Source organism: Hibiscus syriacus, unplaced genomic scaffold (assembly GCF_006381635.1).
Source record: "Hibiscus syriacus cultivar Baekdansim isolate YM2019G1 unplaced genomic scaffold, ASM638163v2 tig00016115_pilon, whole genome shotgun sequence".
Lineage (NCBI taxonomy): Eukaryota > Viridiplantae > Streptophyta > Magnoliopsida > Malvales > Malvaceae > Hibiscus > Hibiscus syriacus.
Genome location: NW_024062383.1, coordinates 26,427 through 46,177, shown reverse-complemented (window position 1 = coordinate 46,177; position 19,751 = coordinate 26,427). Strand labels below are relative to the sequence as shown.

The 19,751-nt window shown below is 36.6% G+C and overlaps 1 pseudogene; it reads right to left on the bottom strand.

The window, feature by feature from the left end:
• Window positions 1-6,968: 6,968 nt before the first annotated feature.
• Window positions 6,969-11,499, bottom strand: LOC120208278 (annotated as a pseudogene).
• Window positions 11,500-19,751: the final 8,252 nt, after the last annotated feature.

Here is a 19,751-nt window from a genome sequence, read left to right as displayed (position 1 = left end):
TGTGGCTGATATAAGATTCTCCTTTAATGAATCAAATGACTCATTGCATTCTGAATTAAAATCAAACTCTTGATCTTTCTGAAGTAAGTTGCATAAATGTTGTGCTATCTTTGAAAAGTCTTTAATAAACATGCGGTAAATTCCTTCATGTCCAAGAAAAGAATGAATTTCCCTAACTGTTGTGGGGTAAGAAAGTGAGTGTATAACATTCGTTTTTGATTTATCAGCCGCAATCCCTTTTGAAGAAACAATATGTCCTAGAATTAACCTCTTGTTAATCATAAAATGACATTTTTCGTAATTTAAAACAAGGCTAAATTCTTGGCACTAATTAAGCACGTTTGTTAAATTTAATAGACATTCATTAAACGAATTACGGTAAATAGTAAATTCATCCATGAAAACTTCAATACCTTTCTCGATATAGTCAGAGAAAATACTAAGCATACACATCTCGAATGTGGCAGGTACATTACAAAGGCCGAAATGCATACGTCGATAGGCAAATATGCCGAAAGAATATGTGAATGTCGTATTTTCCTGATCTTCTGGTGCCATTGAAATCTGGAAAAATCCTGAAAATCTATCTAGACAACAATAATGAGATTTACTAGCTAACCTTTCTATCATTTGGTCTATAAATGGAATAGGAAAATGGTCTTTTTGGGTTAACGAATTGAACTTCCTGTAATCAATTCAGACTCTTCATCCATTCAGAACTTTTTTCGAAACTAACTCACCTTTCAAATTTTCAATTACTGTAACTCCGGTTTTCTTTGGAACTACATGAACTGGACTTACCCAATTACTGTCTATAATTGGATAAATTACATTTGTATCAAGAAGTTTTTAGATTTCCTTTTTCATCACTTCCATCATAGATGGATTTAATCGGCGTTGTGATTCCCTTGACGGTTTTGTCATTCTTCGATCTTGATTTTGTGCATATAAGTTGAAGGTCTAAGTCCCTTAATATCGACAATAGTCCATCTGATTGCCCTTTTATGCGCTCGTAACACTGTTACCAAGTCATCATCTTCTTTTTTCGATAACTTACTTGAGATAATAACCAGTAAAGTTTCGTTTTCTCCCAAAAATACATACTTCAAGTGTTCCAGTAATTTTTTCAAATCGATTTGAGGTTTCTGTATAATAGAAGATAACAACTTAGGATTTGAAGGAATAAAACATGAATCAAAATTAATCGAAAAAAATTCTTCAAACTCTCTGGTTTCATAGTCAAGTTCTTTCAATTCCTTGCACATATTATCAACAAAGTTAGATTCTATAAATTTTTCAATGACAGGGACACCAATAAAGTTTATACTAGAAACATTATCAGGATGACACATTGTTTTGTATACATCCAATTTTACGATCTCACTGTCAAACTCCATTTTAAGAATTCCACTTCTTACATCGATTTTCGTATTTTTTGTGATAAGGAAGGGACGACCCAAAAGTATCTCTGAACAAGTATTCGTTTGGTTGATTTCCATGTCAATGACATAGAAACCTGCTGGAAATATAAGCTTATTTACCTTAACCAGACATTCTCTAAGAGTCATTCGGGATATATTATCGATCGATCTGCCAACTGTATTGTTACTCTTGTATCCTTCAAGGGCTCATTAGAAAGTAAGTTGTACACAAATAAAGGCATAATATTTATAAAAGCTCCTAAATTGCACATTGCATGTTTAATTCCAACTTTACCAATTTTGCAAGGTATAACAAACATACCTTGATATTTTAACTTTGGTGGAAGTTTTCGTTGGAAGACAGCTAAAACATTCCCTACGAAATTCACTTTCTGGTAAGCCTTCTTTTTATGGTACAGAGGTCTTTAAGAAATCTAGCATACCTTGGTATTTTTTGGATTACGTTAAGGAGAGATATGTTGATTTCAAACTTTCGAAATACTTCCAAGATTTCTATCTCTTCAGTTTGTTTGTCTCTTTTTACCAATCTAGAAGGAAAATATGGCTGAGTTTCATAGGAAGAGTGTCAGATCAGGCTTTGAAACTTCTTTCTTCTTTCTTTGGGGATTTATATCAATCACCTTTTTCTTAGGGGGATATGCGCCAACTGCTTCTTTTTTATTGGGGATTTCAAATTTTCTTCATTCTTTTGGGGATTTGCGCTAACATATTCTTGGACTGGTTGTTCGATAATTGTACTACTTCGGATGGTAATGGCACTAATATTTTCTCTCAGATTTACTCTGTTTGAGAATGTAACTTCTATTGTGATTCTAATCTTCCCATGGTTTGATCTAGTTGGCTTATTTGTTTGTCCAATTCTTGAAGATGAGGCTCAGTTCAATTTTGGAATTTTTCCTGGGACAAGGCCAAATGTTCAACAATGGATTTCAGAGAGGACTTTTGTGGTTGAAACGTTTGTGGGGGCCTTTACTAATAGGTTTGATTATGCCTTGGGATTTTTTCTTTAGTTCAAATTTGGATGGTCTCTCCATCCCGAATTATAAGTATTGAAGTATGAGTTATATGTTATATGGGGAGGTCCCGAAAAGTTCCCCACAACATTTGCTTTTGCGCCAACTTCCTCATGTTGCATTGGACAGTAGTATGTCAGATGATTTGGAATTGTGCATATTCCACATACTCTTTCTAATCTAATTTTTCCTGCAACCAAAGAATTACCTACATCAGTTAACTTATCGATTTTGTTTTCTAAGGAAACAATACGTATCTCGTGAACACATTGGTTGGGTTCACTTGAAGTGCCGAAATGCTGAGAGCTGACATCCATTGTCGAAATTAATTTGCTTTCTGCTGCTGGTGTTTTGTTCACAAGAGCTCCTCCACTAGAAATATCTATAGTTTTCATCTCCATTGGAAGCAACCCTTCATAGAAATACTGGACGAGTGTTTACTCGAATAATCCGTGTTGTGGAAAGCTTGCACAAAGCTTCTTAAATCGGTCTCAGTAATCGTAAAGCGATTCTTTATCTTTTTGTCTTATTCTCATAATGCTTCTCCTTAATTCACTTGCTTTTGCTGCAAGAAAAACCCTATCAAGAAAAGTCCGAGTTAAATCAGCCCAAGTATTTATAGAATTAGGAGGTAAATAAAATATATATTCTTTAGCTAAACCAAATAAAGAAAAAGGGAAAACACGTAGTTTTATTTGGTTTTCAGATACTCCCTGAGGTTTCATGCTTAAAAAAACCATATGAAACTCTATGAGATGTTTGTGTTGACTCTCACTAGGAAGCCTGTGGGATATAGGGAGAAGATGAATAAGCCCATTTTCAGAGTAAATAGAGTCGTGCCTTGAGAAAAAAAGGATGCATAGAGGTTTTTGTACGACAGGTGCCGCAGCTAACTGTGAATTATTTGGTCTACCATTGGTTCTAGCGTGTTGTCTATGCCTAGTGTATCTTCAGTTATCGGTTCTTCATTTGTATTGAAGGAAGATGATCCTTTCAGATTTAATTATGGATATGATTGCTCCAACTGTTCCCATTGTCATTTTCTTCTTTATTCTCGAAGTATTTTTGCGTGAATTCGTCTAGCTCGAGCTTCAATTTCTAGATCAAATTCTACCAAATCACCTTGATTACTTTGGTCAAAAATAAAAAAGAAACAACCTTGTCAGTTACTTTAACCAAAGTCTCCGACAACGACACCAATTTGACAGGTATCATGTTACCGTCTTCTTATAAAAAATAAATAAATAAAAGGAAAGAGTGGTAAAGAGAAGTAGGGTCGATCCACAGGGACTTTGGATTTTCTGAAGTTGTGGACTTTTCGATTTTAAATATGGATAAAGATGAAAAAGGATAGAGATTTGGATAGAAGAGAAAATAAGATGGGGATGAGAGAAAAAAAGAGATTTAAATTGTTTAAAAATAATTAGTAATAAAAATAAAAATAAATAAATAAATAAATAAATAAATAAATAAATAAATTTCAAATAAATTGAGATAAGAAAACTTATTGCAAAAACATCCTTAGGCTTCAACTTTGCCTCAATTCCATCTAATCATTAGAATATATTTTTACTTCGGATATGTGTGTTGGTTACAGTCTACAGAGCCCAACCCTTGTAATTTGTTTTTCTCTCTTGTAAACCAAAAATCCAAAAGCTATCTTTGAATTCTGGTCCTTATGTGGACTAACTACGACTATTGTCGTCAGTACCAACTCAGTTTTAAAAGCTTTGAAAAAACCGACTCAGACTATGTTGTCTCAATGAGAATCGAGCTCGAACTCAATTTCCCTTAGAGGACCGCCACTAAGTGTGTTCACAGGAAGTCGAACTTGCTACCAGTTGATTCTTCATCCCAACTATAAACCTGAACATCTAAACCAACAAGCTCTTTTTGATTTAAAAGTGTTTTGATTTTAAAAGATAGGTCGATTACCTATCCTATTTCTCCAGAAAATTGAGAAAATAATCCGAAGGTATTTTAAGTGCTTTTCAATCATCACAATAGGAATTGAGTCATCGCTTTAGCCCTTGGCTTTTGGAGAAATTAGTTAAGTATGAAAATCATACTTAGCATATTTAAAAATAAAAATAAAAATAAAAACAAAAAAACTTAAAAAAACATTTTATAAAACACAGAGGAAGAAGAAGAATGAATTCTGAATGTGTTTTTAGGCTTACTCTGAGAGTGTATTTATAGCCTTCAAAAATCCTAAAAATAAAGAAAAAATAATTCCTAAAAATAAGAGATAATTCCTAAAGATAATTCTTAAAATATTTAACTAAAATCCTAAAAACATGAGATTAACTTGAATCTGAATTTCAAAAACGCGAAAGACACATTCGTCCTTTTAGAAGTGCTAACTGGACCTTTTGGAAGGTGTTGTCTTAATACCTCGTCAAATGCGTCATGCCCACTAATCCAACATTGATTCTGAAAAATAAAAAAACTACAAAATTATGTCATTTTAATGCAATTTTCAGAATATAGTGTCTTGTAAAAAAAATAAATTAAAACGAACAGATCAACCATAAAAACTAACAATTAATGAACAATTTAAATGCAAAATAATAACTAAATAAACCACCTATCACTCCACCTCGTCACTCTTACCACGGCAAATAAGTCTCCACCCATTAAGCCGAAAAGGTTTATGAGGGTAACGAATCACCTTCTCCATTAGCCAAAACAATATGGAAACACTTTTCACAAGTATTACACCAAAACGCTTTCACCGGCCAAATGGGGTATTTACACATCCCCTAGAGATAAGAAAGCCTGTCCATTTATGAAACACAAACAATACTCTGAAAGCATTGAGAAACCTCCACAAAATACTTACAGGTGTCGAGATAGCTCCCCACCTAACACTACACATTACCCAAATAAAGGAAAGAGGTAAATAATAAGCCCAAACTATGATAATGACAACAAAATTATAACTTTATTATGAAGGCATAAGCAAGCTCTAGATTCTTTACAATAAAAGTTGAAGCGGGGATGGTCTGCACCTCCCATTATAGGCAATAACCGTCGCATCTCTACGACCAACTTCTTTTGACGCATTAAATTAGCCATCTCCTTATGAGCCTTCGCCACTTGCCTCATTGCGTCAGCAAGCTGCTCCTGGCCTCTTTACCTGCTATAGCCTCGATTTCATTTCAAATTTCCAAGCTCGACTCTCAACGCTGTATTTGCAGTAATTGCATATTGCAAATCGGTTTTCCTAGGTGCAAGTAATTCCATAAGATTACTCTCCCGAGTAGCTCCCGCCAGGGTATAATCCAACTTTTCTTTCGCTAACCGAAAGGATTCAATGGCTCCAATCATAAGAACAAGAACCTCGTTGAACACCTATACCTCATCGTCCAAAGAGCGCGTTCTCCTAACTTCTCTCGTGAAGGACTCCCTTTCACCCACCAACTCGAGAAGGACCGATTTTCTTTGCTGCCTAACCATTGTAAACACCTCAACATGGCCTATGTTTGACGGCTTCGTGTGGATTCAACCTGACTCTGTAACTGGTAAAATTGGAATAGGGTTTACCCCGAAAATACCATCGGAGGGTAGTTTCGGAACACCCTGAAAGCTCGAAGGAATGGAGGACTCTGGAACATCCTCCCAGATAGCCCAGCCTAACCACTCATTCCCACACTCAGCTAACCCTGAATCTTCCCCAATCCGGAAGTATCGGCATAATATTTCCTAACCTCACTAATCAAGTGAATTTCCTAATCCTTGATTAGCATCATCATCCGATGCATGCTCCGCACTAAATATTTCACCACCAATCCTACTACAATGCGCAGACGATTGGTGGGACAATCCGACAAAGTGCTTATCATGGAGTACTAATCTTGGGACTCCCCCTCCTTAGTGGATTCCACCACTGCTCCGTTTTGTAAGATTTAATGTGCACGGGGCTGCAAATTTGGATGCTGCTGGGTGTGGAGGAGTTATGCGAACTGAATAGAGAGAGATTTGAACAATGTTTTCTAGTCCTATTCCCTATTCTTCTGTAATTTTGGTAGATCATTTTTAGTTTGTATTGCAAGTCAAACTCAACTTCAACTCTTTAAGTCGGCTAGGTGACACAGTCTGTGTAGATGCTCGATGGCTTATAGTATTATAAGTTCAGCCTGGTGATTGGTAAAGAGATTCTAAATTTAAACCATGTCTTTCCCATGGGGAAAAAATCAATGTGATGATGTTTCTTTAAATCCAGGCTTAATCCCTTGTTTGATACATATCCATTGATTCATACAACTCCGATTTCTCTCCTTTTTACCATTAAAAAAAATCAATGCAGGGAATTGCAAAATATGTACAATATTTCAGGCAAAAGAACATAGAAGGAAACCCAATATCTGGTCAACAGAAGTATGCCTGATTAATATTGGTAATTCTCAAACTTTGAAGAGCTAAACTAATGCTAAACTCTAAAAAGTTTGGAACAAACTAAAGTAAAAATGCCCTATGTCACCACTACAGTCTATATATTTATATATCTTTGTCAAGAAACAGGCAGTGTTTCCATCAATCCAATGGTTAAACCTTTACTCCCAAGACCCTTACCGAATTCAGGATTCCCTACGTGCATCGTGGCCACAAATTCATTGTAATCTATCCGGCCATCCTGGAAAAAAGAAATTAAAAGACGATGTCGAATGAGACCAACATGAAAACTCGTTCAAGAGGGAATGCGAGTATCTTTGTGTCTTAAAATCCTTGTTGATTGACATGGACTGGAGGGCTTACATTGTCCTGATCGACTTCGCACATCAGTTCATTGATGTGGATATCATTGATGCCGAACTCTTGACAAGCTTTTTGAAGCTCATCTTGAGTGATGTAGCCACTGCAGTCACTGTCGAAATACGAGAAGGTGGCCAAGAGACTATCTTCTCTCTCAGTCATGTTTAGATGCAATGTTGCAGCTATGAACTCTTGATAATCGATTGTGCCACTGTTATCTATGTCTGCCTGCGATTTCCGAACAAACAATAGACCCAAAATGAAGCTGACTAGAATATGAAGGATGCATAAATAGCATAATCTAATTGATGAAGAACAACAATTTCAATCAAAGAATCAATCTTTTAATAATTTGATGAAGCATTAGTCATTAAGGCCTTTGAAAGTGAGGGGATTGCGAAATGAAACTTACAGCCTGCATTCGAGCGCCGAATTCTGATTCAGCAAGATTAGCACCAAATCTTTGCAATCCATTTTGGAGTTCTTCAAAAGTGATTTGACCACTGTTATCTGTGTCTATCATCTTGAACATTTCCTTCAATCCGGCTATTTCTTCTTGAGAAAGTCTTTGTGCAATGACCTAAAAGAAAATTTGAAAATGAAAGAAGCGAAAAAAGGGTTAAGTCATTTTAGCTAGTGGGATTTGTGCATGGAAAGAGGTTCACAGTCTCTTTTCTTATGTTAACTCGGACACGGTATAAGATTACAGAGCGATGCCTTTTGGTTTAAAGAATGCTGGTGCTACTTATCAACGTGTTATGTCAAAAGGATATGTGCCCGACATGGCTATGCTCAACCTTTTCTAAGAATTTTAGATACAGTTGGAGGACTGTACTCCCATACCCTTAAAATAATATGTTTCGGACACGGGTACTTCAACATAGAACTTTGAAGAAGTTTCATAGGCCAATGTTTAAGAGAGATAGACCAATGTGTCACTGGAAGAAACTTACTCTTAAGGCCATTTTCTTGAGCTTTTTCATTGCAGAAAATTGCTTCATGCGGCCTAAGACTAAAGAATCGAGTGGCTCGTCTGGAGCCTCCCCACCAAACTGAACCCAGCTGTGGCCTGCAATGAACCAAAATCAAATTAGCTCATTCCTCGGATTAAGTAGTGAAACAGCCAAAACTTGTCAATCTTATCCAATAGTCTTGAGAATACTGAAAAGTAATGTTCTTTCTGTCTTTATAGCATCCCAACAGTGCAATCAGACATCATTAATAACACCTCTCCATTGCAATGGTGAACACGGATAATTTGGATAAGCAACAAATAAAACTATATCATTTTGTCAACATCTAAGTTCACAAATACTCATCCCATCTTACATAGTAAAAGGGACATACGTAGTACTTCGAATGCGGTTATTCGCTTCTTGGGGTCTGTAACAAGCATCTTTTTCACTAGATCTTTTGCGCTTTCAGATATACTAGGCCAAGGATCAGATGTGAAGTCAGGTTCACCTTTCAAAACCTCTTCAAATATTTCTATTTCACTTTCTGTTTCAAAAAGCATAAATAGACCAAAGTAAATTATAAATAAATAAATAAAAACTGTAGAGTTGAACAAGAAAGGTCAATCACTATCTTAAGTTTTCAACAAAAGAAATGACATGAGATGAAAATCTTACCACCCCAAAATGGAGGCACCCCACACAGGAGAATGTAAATGATCACCCCGGCACTCCATACATCAGCTTCTGGACCATAACACTTCTTCAAAACCTCAGGGGCAACATAGTATGGGCTTCCAACAACAGCAGATAAGGTATCCCCTGAAATTCTAAGACCTTCATTAACAAAACAACTCACTCTTGATTGCATAGAGCTTCACAATATTATGGAAATTTCTCTTATCTTGTTGTCTTGTAGAAACATAAAAGCCTAACAAGAATACTGATTCAGTTTGGTAACAACATGTAAACTAACATCCAATTAACGTCAAAGTCAGCTGCATCCTCCCAGGCATAACATTCAACTTTTATCTACAAGATTTTTAAATTTTCACTTGGGGTACTTTAATAAATATATTTGTTTTGATTCCCCATGTCTGTGTGTGTGTATATATATGTATAATTGCTAGTTTACTTTTATTTCTTTTCTTTTCTAAATGCAAGTAGTTAAATAATAACAAGAAAAATTTAAAGTTGTTAAACCATGCTTTATATATATATATATATTGAAAAATGCATGCAGTTTCCATTCTAATTAAAGCTGGCTAGTTCATGGGAATTGAAAGCAAACTATGCTTTAAATTAAATCTTAGTTTTCAAAAGTGCGCCTAGGCACACCTAAGGCGCAAGGCGTCGCTGAACGCGGAACAAAATGCCTTTAGAGAGGTAGGTGCAATGCAAAACGGGAAGCCCTCCCAGACGCACGCTTCAGGGCTTTTCTGTATGGGCGTTAGGCGCACACTTTTGCCGCCTTAGAGATAAAGAATATAAACTAGTAAGCTACTGAAGATCATCAAGAGTTTATACAACAAAGAAAGCCAAAGAAACAATGTAAAAGGAGACTACAATGAAAGGAGAAGAAAGGAGATATTAAGCAGAATAAACGAATAGATTTATTAAGCAGAAGTGACGTGTGAATACACGAGCCACATTAATGGCAGGAGTTAAGGCATTGATCCAGGTGAGGAGACTGCGGTCATTTTCTTACCGTATAGTGCATGAATCCAGCAGTGATGTGTAGAGACACGAGCCACATTATTAACAGGAGTTAAAGAGCTTTATAATGCATGAATCCAGCTCTATATCAATAGACAGAAAGAGGATGTCGGCTGCGGTAAAACCAAAACTAGCTTTATATAGCCTTGATTAGGCAGGTCAACACTATTGGTTTGACCCAACAAGAAAAATCAGGGCTGCAAGAACTTCCTAATAGATTAACCTGTGGGACAAGCAATGGGTCTTATGAATGGTAGAAATAGGCCTTCACTCTTGAGGAGGGGACAAGCAATGGTGAAGGAATAGAGTGTTAGGAAGAGATTAATTGCTTCATGAGTGAACTAGTGGGTGTGTACGCCTCACCTACTAGGTTCCAGGAATCCTTTGCGTCTCGGTGCACCTTACGCCTTTTAAAATTAAGAATTCAACATAAGTATGCACCTAGAAATGTTCACTACAAATTTCGGGTGAGGTAAGGCTAAATTAATCTTTGAGTTTCAAAGCAGAACGGCAATGGCGAATGACTCAAAAGAAAAACAAAAACAAATGTGGCAAAAGAGCAAAGAATTTTGAACATACCAGGCTTGAAAAATGCTGATAATCCAAAATCAATGACTTTAAGAGGTGAATCCTCTTCCTCATTCACAAAAAGAAAATTTTCAGGCTTAAGATCAGGGTTTTAAAAAACGGTCCGCGACCGCGATTCCGGCCGTGATATAGCGGTTTCGCCGCTGTCTGAGTTACCTGCGACGGCCGCAATCACGGTAAATCCGAAATAACCAAAAACGTGACCGCGACCGCGATTTGAAACCCTGCCCTATGCATTACTCCCATGGAATGACAGGCTTCAACAACACCAAGTATATTCCTTGTTAATTCTGCTGCCTTTCTTTCAGAATAATGGCCTCTCTTAACAATCCTATCAAAGAGTTCACCCCCTGCGCACAAATCCATGACAAGATGAACTGCAGTGGGATCTTAATAAGCCCCTCTAATGGATACAATATTAGGGTGTCCTGCCATGTGATACATTATCTGAATTTCCCTCCTCACATCATCAACATCAGCATCACTTTCCAGTTTCCTTTTAGCAATAGTTTTGCAAGCAAACTTCTTCCCTGTACCTTTCTCCGTACATACAAAAGTTGTCCCAAACTGACCATTTCCAAGCTTAGTCCCCAAGTTGTAGTATTCCTTCAAATTACCTGTTTTCGTTTCTAACACTGAGTCTATCTTGAGTCCAGCGCATGACTTCCTTCTGACATTATGGGGTTTCTTTTGTGCTTTTTTAGGCTCAATCCTAGTTTCTTCCTCTGTATTCACAGCAACCTGTACCTGTATTGCTGGTTTGGAGCTAAGTCTTAGAGGGGGAAGCTTTGATTGTTGCCTTTGGACATCTTCATTAGACTTGCCTTCTTGTTCCCTTTCTGTCTCTTCCTTAACCATCTTTATTTCTTCAGGGGGTTTGTTTTCAACATTGGGAGCTTCTTCTTCTTTACTTTCAGAATCAACATCTGCATTGGCTGAAACTTCTTTTTCTTTAGCCTCCTTTGCATCTTCGGCTGATGTACCCCCGCAAATGGATTCAAAGAAGCCATTTTTAAAACAAATATTTCCCATCTGAAACAACTCTTAATTCTCACACCTTTTCTTATACATCTATGAGAGGAAAGAAATTCTGAAATTTACCCAAATGCTATAGGCTATAGCCCCATTTCTCCTATCCCTTAAGAGTGAGTCTAAGCTTTTAGGCAATATAAGCCAACCCCTATACCTTCAATTGGAAACACAATGCAACCAAATACCAATGATTGAATGATCAATGTAATGTAGCAAAGGTAAGAATTAACTCACAAAAAACATCCTTTTAAAGGCTTCTGATATACCCTTTAATCTCAGAAAACTTCCCTCGTAAATGGAATGATCAATAATCATAAAAAGAAAGATGAAGAAGGACATTTCCAACAACCCAATAGAAATAAAAGATCACAGCTGAAAAGTTCAATGTCAAACAATGATTTGATATCATGAATTACGAGGAAATGATCAAAACCAAATGAAACAGAGGCCAGGAAAATGAAGAAACATATATGCATGTGAATTGAGGCTTTTGGTTAAGACAAGTTTACATATATGAGATAAAAACAATGAGTTTATTAGGGTTTTAATCAATTTGTGTAATCAAAGAAAAAATATTACTGAATTTTCTGCCCCTTTGTTTTTCCTCCGGGAAAGAGGAAACCATGAAAGGCAGATTTATTTTGGAGATAGTTAACGAATACTCAGATGCTTCAGTGCTTATTAGTTAGAGAAAATAACCTCAGTGACAAAAAATGCCTTATAATATACGATTTTAATCAACTTTTTTTGGATTTGCTAAAATGACCAACTAAATCGCAATGCGATCGATAATTCGCAACGAGATCTCCGGTATCGCAAATCAGTTTCCAGATTCGCAACGAGATTATGACTATTGCATTGCGATTTTCCAAATTCGCGTTGTGATTTTCCGAATTCGCAATGCGAATATGTAAATCACAATGCGAATATGTAAATCGCAATGCGATTATGACTATCGCAACGCGATTCTGACTATCGCAACGAGATTCTGACTATCGCAACGAGATTCTGACTATCGCAACGCGATTCTGACTGTCGCAACACTGAATTTCAAATTCGCAACAGGTTTTAGTTTCGCAACACAAATGTTTTGGGTATATAACTACGCAGCAGAAGCAACTCATAACCTAAATCCCTAAATCGCAACTCATTCCATCTCCATCTATCACTCTCTCCGGCGACATCTGTTCTTATATCCAACGACATCCTTCCCCATCCGGCTACATGTTTTAGTTTCACAGCTCGTTTGTTTAGTAAATTAATTTACAATAATGAAATCATCTAATGTTGATCATGTTTGGATAGATTTGTGTTTTGGAGGGTCATGGGAGAATGTTCATGGTGTTTTACAATATATGTCTTTACCCATGAATCTTCAACTAAAACTGTCATTAAAAAAGTTAACTTATGAAACTCTAATGTTACGTGTTGCAAATAAATTGAATTTAGAGCCCTTAAGTGGATTTAGGCTATCTTATCCGAGAAAAGGTAAAGTTTATTTGTTAACCGACAATGAAGGTGTTGAACGATTCATTGCTTACATTAGTGTTTCGCAAGATGATGTTACATTGTATGTTGTTGAACCTAGAAGTAGTGAAGTTGGGTCAGTAGCGGGTAATAATCAACTAAGTTTTTCAACCACAGTTTATGGTGCTCAAAATTTAATGGTTCCACCACAATTTCATCACCAAGAAAATTTTGTTTCACCACATTTCCAATACAAAACACAATCTCAAAACTCACAACCTTTCCCTAATCCAAATCCCAATCAACTTTCAGCACCAAATTCCGGTTTTCGTATTAACCAGTTAGACGATGTGAGCCAACAGAAAAAATTGTGAGTACTAGTCGGTATTCGAAATTTGATCTTGGTCAATACCCGGACTTTGATCTTGGTCAATACTCGGATTTTGATGATGTTTCAGAAGAAGAAACATACCCTACGTGTAATGATTTTGATATTGGTCAATACCCGAATTTTGATGATGAAATAGCTGCTGTCGAGGAAGATGTTGTTGATGATAATGAGGAGGAAGTTACGACTGTGAATGAACATGTTGAACATCCATTCTGTAATTCATATAACCCTGAAGAAGAAAAAGAAGAAGAAGAAATCCCTGAAGAAAAGTCCCCGAAAAAAATGCCACGGGAGTATAACTGGAATATGCCAGAATTACTTCAGATACCGGAAGAAGAGTTGGTAAAAATAGCAGTTGATTGTTACACAAAAATTATTCGTATCAAGAAAGATGATTGTTTTGATACAAATGAAGACTTGAAGATAGCTTTGTATACGAAATGTGTGGAAGATGACTATCAACTAAAAGTTAACAAATCAAGTAAAGATCTTTTCGAAACAAGGTGTATGATTGACAAAAATTGTACATAGCGTATGATTGCAAAGAGGATAAAAGATTGCGAAATGTTTCAAGTTAGGACTTTTATTGATAAACATACATGTTCAAGAACCCAAGTTTTTCCGCACCATAGACAGGCAAACAAAAAGGTGTTGGGTGATTTTCTGGCAGAGTTAATGTTTTTGAATGGTAGGGTATATCGGGGACATTAAATTATGACTGACATGAATGCTCGGTTCAAGATTAGTATCTCATATTCTCAAGCTTGGAGAGCCAAATGTTATGCCTTGGAATTGTTGAGGGGGTCGCCAGAAGCATCGTTTGCCCAACTGCCGGCTTATTGTCACAATTTAAAGCTGAAATATCCTGGGTCGGTAACTCATATCAAAACAGATAGAGATGGACGCTTTGAGTTGTTGTTTTTCGCCATTGGTGCTGCGGTTAGTAAATCAATATAATTTTGTTGACTCATTTTTTTTAGTTACATGCATTTCACATTTAAATGATTATATTTCTTGTGTATATGATTTTGTAGATTCGTTCGTTTATTACTTGAATGCGCCCAGTTATTATAGTTGACGGAGCATATTTAAAAGGTCGATACCTTGGAGTAAACTTATTAGCAGTAGTCATGGATGCTAACAATGGGATACTGCCAATAGCTTACGGGGTTGGCAAATCTGAAACCTCTGATTCATGGACATGGTTTATGGGGCATCTTAGGGATTACATAGGTCCTATTAGCAATCTGACAATCATATTCGATAGGGAAAACTCAATTGACAATGCTGTTAGAAGGTGTTTCCCAGATGCTTTTCATGGACTTTGTGGTGTTCATTTATATAGAAATCTAAAATCAAGGTCTGCTGGTATAAAAAATCACAAATGGACATACTGAAGGCTGTAAAAGCTTATCGGGAAGTGGATTTTAATAAGCATATAAATTGTTTAAGACGTGTTTTGCCTTAGTGTGCTCAAACACTAGAAGATGTCGGGTTTGAAAGATGGTCAAGAGTACATCAACTTGGAGCAAGATATGGTTTCATGATGTCTAATAGTGCAGAATCAATCAACGCTCTAAGTCGTCATTCCCGGAAATTACCCATTACTATGTTAATGGAGCTTTTTCGAGCCTCTATTCAATAGTGGTACTACAAGAAAAGAAACCATGCATGTATTATTTATTTAAATTCGTAACTTATCATATATTTTACTAAGTATTATTTATTTAAATTTACAGGAACATTGGAACATCGTGTTACACCATGGACTGAAAAAAAGATAACGAAACGTGTTGTGAAGTCAACGTCATGGAGAGTTGAACCATGTTCAAACACTTTGTTTGAAGTACTGGATAATAACTTAAATGAGCTTGTCGATCTAAATTCAAAGACGTGTAGTTGTATGAAATGGCAAACATCTGGTTATCCATGTGGGCATGTTATAAAAGTTGCTCTTCATCTAAACCAAGATGATTCAAGCACATACGCTATGGATTGTTATACTACAAAAGTATATCGACATACTTATGCCGAGATGACTTACAAACAGTTTTTCCACCAGCCATGGACAGAAGGCTACCTGGCCGACCAAAAAGTCACGATCGTATACCGTCTAAGGGTGAAGAGAAGAAGAGATCGACATGTAGTCGATGCAAGGAAAGTGGTCATACAAGGTTGACATGTGGATCACCAGTGCCATCACAATCATCTTTTCCTCTACCAAAATATGGATGCTCATCAAAATCCAAAGCTCATATGGTGTCAAGAAAAAGGCAATCAAAATCGCAATCAAAATCAAAATCCCAATCACAACCGGCTTCACCTTTTGGGACTATTAACTTAGGTGATTTTTAAATTCAATCGTTGTATTATGTGTAAACTTTTAACATTTTTCAGTTAGGCATGTATTAGTAACTTGAGTTTGAACATTGCTATGATCTGTTCAGTTGTTATCACTTATTATACATTCATTTGAATATCGCAACGCGAATTTGACTATTATGTGTATTTTATGTGTAAACTTTTAACATTTTCAGTTAGGCATGTATTAGTAACTTGAGTTTGAACACTGCTATGATATGTTCAATTGTTATCACTTATTACACATTCATTTGAATATCGCAACGCGAATTTGACTATCGCAACGCGAATTTGATTATCGCAACTCAAAAATCGCAACGCGAATTTGACTATCGCAACGCGAATTTGATTATCGCAACGATTATTTGACTATCGCAATGAGAAAATCGCAACGCGAATTTGACTATCGCAACGCGAATTTGATTATCGCAACGGGTATTTGACTATCGCAACGAGAAAATCGCAAAGCGTATTAGACTATCGCAACGCGAATTGACTTTCGCGTTGTGATTTTGTCTTTCGCATTGCGATTTTGGGTTTAGCGTTGCGAAAGTGTACCTCCAACAGGTCTTTTGCCTTCAATATGATGCAGATTGAAATCAACAAATCAACTTTTACATTTCAATCAATTAAACAAGCACAAATAAGAATTATTTACACATCAATATTAAACAAATCAACTTTTACAAATCAATTTTTATAAATCAATTAAACAAGCAAAAAATGATAATAATTCTTATTTTCCTCATCAATTAAACAAATCAAACTTTTAAGAATCAATTAAACAATCAGAAAAGTGTACCCGAGACAGTTGTTTATGCACCCATACATCAATTTCACGCAGCTCACTTCAGGATTAACATGCAGAAACCAAATATTTGCTCAAATAACACTTTCTACACATCTAAAACCAACAAACAACAAATTATTATTGAATTCTAGGCACTTAACAACACTTGTATTTGACTTATAAATTGTTTATGGACACTTTTATAACGCGGATGCAGGTAGGCAGCGTCTCGCATATATCGCTCTAGCCATAAAATGCCAAAACCACAAGCCTACTGCACCTCTATCTCTATCGGTGGGAGGTAGAAACTGTGTACTTCCTGTCGTCAAACGCTCCAAGCACATGCATACGAGAGGACCACAATCCCCTCTGGCTTCCGGCGTTTGTTGTGGCGCGGTCTCGTCTCTGATAACTGTAACATTGAACTTCTTTGGCTTCTTGTTTCCAGAATAAGTCCAATAATTAATCGCATCCAAGAATTTAGCCAAATGAGAGCTCCATCCCTTAATAATATCTCTCAAATCAGACAATGATATGTAATTTATCATGCTGTCATATACTATTGTCTTTAGTGATGGGAGATGAAGCTCGACGAGAAGCCAATGAGTACGTTCCAAAACAGGGATAAACACCTGCATCGAAATGTAATAATTCAAATTGCGCACTTATTTATGTACACCTTTAAAATATTTAAACAAATAAATACTAACCTTATCGACCTCCCACCATACAGGATAAAGTTTAGCTTGTCCATTAGCCAACACATATGATTCCTGTCGTTGATTCTTCAAGTGAACTACGTGAAAAGACGTCGGCATAATTGTATATCGCGTATTTTTTTCTTCAATTTCCTTATTATTAGAAGACGTGACACCCATGCATCAATATGCTGTTTTACAAAAAATGACATATATTAGTGAATTACATAAATTTAAAAAAAATTAATCAAAATGAAATATAAGAAGAAATATAAGACTTACCCCCCATCGAAATAGCCATTGTCTTCAACCCCTAATAACACACCCCACCAAGACCGTTCAATCAACAAATGAATATCATCGTTGAGTTTGTATATGTCAGCGTAAAACTCTTGGCTCCGCTCATGTAGATAAAAATCAACTGCGGTCTTAGCCTAAAGGGTATTATCCAGAATTATTTCTGGTAGTTGTTTCCTCTCCACTTCATCTGCCGGAATGGTACTGGCCGGTAACTTATATGAAAGCCAACAGTCATCCATCATGTCCGGCACGTGAGGGGGTTTCTCGATAATTCAATATATTACGCCGTGTGAATCGGGCTCTAGAATGTTGGGAGGGACCTCTTCAATGATTACAGTGGCCTCTTGAACGGTGGGAGGGGACTCTTAAGGGATGATATGGGCCTCTTGAATGATAGGGGAGGCCTCTTGAACGATGACATGTGAGTCGGGCTTTTTCTTACGGATTCTTCGCACTATTGGGGTGAACGGAGACGTAATGGCACATGCACGCCGTCTGATGCGTGAACTCCGTCTTGCAAGAAAAACCCGACGTAGAGCATCCACCTTAGCGGGCCGCTAAAAATAAATTAATACATAAATCAGTAAATAAACAGACATGATATTAAACAGTGAAAAAAAAGACAAATATATTTCAAACTTGCACGGTATTCACCCAAGTCATTATTCTATCATTGTTCACAAAATACATCAGATAACATTCCAGAAGTAATCACTTATATAAACATTTAAAAGGACAACATATAGGTTTAGTGCAGGTTCAATGACAACATAAAGAGTAGTAGTTTATTCTTGAAACTTAAATTTTCAACACTGTGAAGTTAGTATTTGTCTTTGTCTTTGGTTGAAGTAATGCAATTCATTCAAGTTTCAATTTGCAGAAGAAGAATAGAATCTGAAACTTAAAATCGCAACACGAATGACTATCGCAACGCGAAAATGACTATCGCAACGCAAATTTGACTATCGCAACGAGAGAATCGCAATGCGATTTTCATTTCGCATTGCGATTATTTCGTTGCGATAGTAAAATTTGCGTTGCGATAGTCATTTTCGCGTTGCGATAGTCATTTTCGCATTCCGAAAGTAAACTATCATTCTTCTGCAAATTGAAACTTGAGTGGATTGCATTACTTCAACCAAAAGACAACAAAAAACAAATACTAACTTCACAGGGTTAAAGAATAAACAGTTTAGCAGTATTGGCAGCAACCGAATGAATTTACTAAGCAATCCATTCAAGTTTCAATTTGCAGAAGAAGACTAGTTTACTTTTGCAACGCGAAAATGACTATCGCAACGCGAAAATGACTATCGCAATGCGAATTTGACTATCGCAACGAGAGAATCGCAATGCAATTTTCATTTCGCATTGCGATTCTTTCGTTGCGATAGTCAAATTCGCGTTGCGATAGTCATTTTCGCGTTGCAAAAGTAAACTATTCTTCTTCTGCAAATTGAAACTTGAATGGATTGCATTACTTCAACCAAAAGACAACCAAAAACAAATACTAACTTCACAGGGTTAAAGAATAAACAGTTTAGCAGTATTGGCAGCAACCGAATGAATTTACTAAGCAATCTAAGTGAAATGATTAATCTAAGTGAAATGGTTAATCTAAGTGAAATTACGAGTAAATTTATCATCAAGTTAAATATGAAAAATATTAAACTTACCTCGTTGCGTAGAGTATGAACATCATTTTGCAACGATGCTACTATCTCACGTAGAGCGGCTACCTCACCACGTAAAGTAGACACCTCAACACGCCATGCACCATTGTCATCGCGTAAAGTATCGACCTCCTCACGCAAGGCATTGACCTCATCACGTAACTCCCCTAACTCATCCCGTGGAGGTAGAGAACAGGGAGATAAACGTCGTGGCATATTTGCCGGTCGCCTATCATGAGGTGATGGTGGAGAAGAGGCTCGATGATGTGACATAATAGGTGATGGCTCTCGTTGGGGAGGTGTATAGTCGGGTCGATCAGGTGATGGCTCTGGGTAAGGTGATGGCTCTCGAAGTGGAGGCTGTTCATCATCCGTGCCATCAAAAAAATGCTTACTAGCTTGCCACCAATCAGTGGCAAGCTCAGCTTCCGTGGGTGTCAGCCTCTGTAATGGAGTGTTGGCCTCCTAATAATATAAAAGCTCAAACAAAGTTAAACGTGTACTAGTAATAACTTGTTTATAAACATATGGTAGTATTTGTGTTAACTTACATTATTTATTGTCGTATACGG